Genomic DNA, 3928 nt, shown 5'->3' on the forward strand with positions numbered 1-3928 from the left:
TGATCCCATTGCACCACAGTGGGAATACCATAGAGCCTTTTTTATTTTTTGTCTTTTTGCCATTTCTTGGGCCGCTCCTGTGGCATATGGAGGTTCCCAGGCTAGGGGTCAAATTGGAGCTGTAGCTGCCGGCCCATACCAGAGCCACAGCAACACAGGACCTGAGCTGCATCTGCGACCTACACCACAGCTCATGTCAACTCTGGAACCTTAACCCACTGAGCGAGGCCAGGGATCGAACTCGCAACTGCATGGTTCCTAGTCGGATTCATTAACCATTGAGCCATGAAGGAAACTCCAATAGAGCCTATTTTTTGCAAAATATTTTTGAGAAATGCTAGAATGGACTTTTATTTGTAATAAGTTATGTTTGAGGGTGAGGTAGATAGGGTGAATGTTATATAACCTGAGTTTTTTCCCTTGACTAAGAAAACATTTCAGTGTGTAGGAAAACTGTTTATCCAAAAGGTCTGAATTTATCCTGAGGGTGTGCTTTGATAACTCATTAGTTATTTCTTCTGGATAGTTATTTCTTCTTTGATTTTGAAAAGTGTTTTTACCTTTGAGTGTTTTTGCTTAGTTTTATAAGCAAAATGTGGAATGACTTGGAAGCAGTTCTTCCTAGGGCTGTTCACCTAGTTCAGACTTGTCTTTTCTCTGCTCTTGTCTCAATTCCCCAGATGATCTCTCCCGTGCCCTTTGGGATTTCAGCATCCTGCAAGAATCCCCTAGGCAACCTCTGTCATGTTCTAGCACCAGACCTACCTTGACTCTGTCAGAAGCAGCTCTGAGGGGCAGTGGCTGTTTTTTTTGTTTGTTTGTTTGTTTGTTTGTTTGTTTTTTGCCATTGTAGATCTCAACACCTGACACCATGCTGTTCCCATAATAGGTGGCCAATTAACCTTTGACCCTGCCTCATGATGACTTATATTTAGGGCTCAGCTTTAATGAATTTTCTTTGAAACTATGTTTACAAATGCATTCCCAATGGGTTTTATAAATAGAACATGTTTTGTGTATTATTTTGTCCTCTGTAAAGCTGCTGAGATTCTGAATGGAAACCCAAGTACCTTTTCCTCCTGTTTCCATGATCTCAGCTCATAAACCATAATGTGCACATTCTTGGAAAGATTCTTTAGGTGGTTTGAATAATTCATAGTAAATGGATTTGACGAAAAGATTCCATTTGGATGATTTGAAAGCCATCATAACGTTTAAGGCAGCTTGTGTGATTGGCATTTCCAGAGGAAGGTTGCTCTGAGGAACAGCCCATGTCATCTTTTGACTTTTCAAAAGGCAGAAGGAGTGATGTTAGCCCAGAGTGGGAATGGTGGTTTGATATTTTATTTCTTAGTAATGGTCAACAGAAAAGCTGTGCTCTTTCTGAAAATTGGAAAAATAAAAGGCTACTTGGAAAAGCCCAAGATTGTTGTCTTTTAGCCTGCTCTCTTAAACATAGAGTGATGTGCCCTTCCCTCTTAGCTTTTCCAAGGTGTCCTCTGATTTGCACAGTAAGAAGAATTGCATTGTTTCTGGCTAATTAACTCTGAGTGCTAATGTCTGAGTGTTGGTGTCTCCACTTGCTCTAATTAAGTTCAGCAAATTCAAAGGCCACCTGACTAGGGATGGGGTGAACATTTGCTTTAGAAAGAGGTGATAAAACCAAAGGTGAGGAAGCCAATATGGCTAAAATTTAGACCCTGACATCAGTTATGTTTTTGTAGTTCTTCACAGATATAACCATAGTTACATCTCTGGAAATGACACATATATTCCAGCAAGGAAAATGAAGGGACTTGTGGCTGCAGGTGAAATAACCTAAATCTTTTATAGTCCTGTAGCTTTTTGAAAAAAACCTTTTGCTTCTACACATTTTATGGTTCTTTTAAAAAGGCTCAGAGGACTGGGATATTAAATGTCTATTGGTCAAATATAATATTTATTGAGGTTTTATGATGTGTTAGCCTCTGTCTTCAGATTGTTGTCTTAATTCTAAAGTAACCCTGAGGTGGCACATTAGTCTAGGTTCTCCAGAGAAACTGAACCAGTAGGATGTGTATCTATACTACACCACACTATAGTTTCTATCCTCTATCTATATCCATATCTATATCTCTATACCTATACCTGGAGAGAATTATTATAAGGAGGTGGCCCACACCCAATTAGGGAGGCTGAGAAGCCCAAGATCTGGCAAGTTGGCAAGATGGAGACCCAGAAGTGTGGATGGCATAAGTTCCAGGCTGAGTCTGGGGAAGGTAAGAGAATTCCAGCATCCCACTCAGTCAAGAGCAAGTTCTTTCTTACTCAGCATTTTACTCTATTCAGGCCTTCAACCAATGGGCTGTGGCCCACCCACCTTGCAGAGGGAAGTCTTCTTAAGCCAGTCTCCCAATTCAGATGTTCGCCTTATCCAGAAGCACCTCCACAGACACACACAGGATGATGTTTAACCATCTATCTGGGCACCTGGCATGTCAAGTTGACACTTAGAATTAACCAACACCGGTAGGTACCATTTTAATCCTTTGTGGAGATGAAGAAATGGAGGTATAGAGTGGTTAAGTAACTTGTCCAAGGTCACGCACTACTACTGGTGGAGGCAGAGCACAAACCCAGGCATTCTGGCTCCCCAAATCCTCACTTGAATGGGTACAACAAACTGTCTTTCAGAGGAAGAGACTGAGAAGCAGGGGGAAGGCTAGGAAAGGGGGAAGCAAGAGAGTCCAGTATTGTGCCTAAGCACAGCTGATCAGTTAGAAGCTGAGCTGGGACTTGAACCCGTCTCTTGACCTGAGACTCAGCCCCTGGGAAGTCCTTCAACTCCAATATGGCATACCCTCTGTATAACAGACATTTTTCTTGTGAAAGGAAAAAAGTTAACTTCTGGTTATACCCCTGAGTTGTTGACTTAAGCACTCTGTACAGAGTTCTGGCTGTCTCACCTTATCAGCCTTGTGATTTGTGTCTATACTATTCTAGTCCTGAAACATTCTCAGAGGAGTTGACTTGCATGGATGAGTATGGTTATTATTTTAATAACACCAACTTCCATTTTAAAGCACTTCAACGTTTTTAGAGCACTCCCATATATACACATTATTTTCAAAATGGATTAGCTTGATAGAGTAAATTTACTCTGGGGTTGTGGACTTTTGTGGCTGTGAATGGAGAAAAGGTTTTTACCTCCTCTTGGCCAAGATGAGAAAAGAAAAAAATGAGTCATGAGAAGAAGCTGGAAGAGAAAAGAGAGTTTATTCAAGCAGCATGACCATTGGCAGGCAGCTCTGATGGAGATTGAAAAGCCCTAGACCAGGAGATGTAGAGTCATAGAAACCATGGGCATGGAAGCCAGACAGTTCTGGGTTTTAATCTTGGATCAGCCACTTACACATTGTATTCCCTCTTTGGACATTTTCTTCTTTGTAAGATTGGAATTGTGCTTTGTACCTTACAGGATGGTTGTAAGGACAAGAAGTGCTTGTCAAGGGGATGGCACGTAGCAAGCCATTGATAAGTAAGAGCCATTACAAATCCCCCACCTTCTACTGGTAAGGCTCACCTTTACCAGCCTGGGGAAGACCTTCAACTTGCCTTCATTTTCTTACCTGTGGTGACCACATCTGACCTGTCCCTGCAGTGGGGCCACTGTGGAGTCATCCTGCTGCTCCAGGGCAGGTGTGGTTAGAGACCACCTGTCTTTTGCCTGCTATGTATGTTTCCAGACTGGATAAGGGGGCCTCTGCCCTCATTCCAGGTTTGCATTGTGCATCCCTTCTGAGCCCAGCCTGCTTGGCTGGCCCACTACCACCTGCCCTATGCCTCTCCATCCCTATCCAGGCCTCTTTCCCCTGAGCTGTCTCTGTCCCTGCTGTACCACTGTTGGCTAACTGTTAGGGTCAAACCAGGCAGATTTTTTTTCCTTTCT

This window comes from Phacochoerus africanus, unplaced genomic scaffold (assembly GCF_016906955.1).
Source record: "Phacochoerus africanus isolate WHEZ1 unplaced genomic scaffold, ROS_Pafr_v1 Scaffold_20, whole genome shotgun sequence".
NCBI classification, from domain to species: Eukaryota; Metazoa; Chordata; class Mammalia; order Artiodactyla; family Suidae; genus Phacochoerus; species Phacochoerus africanus.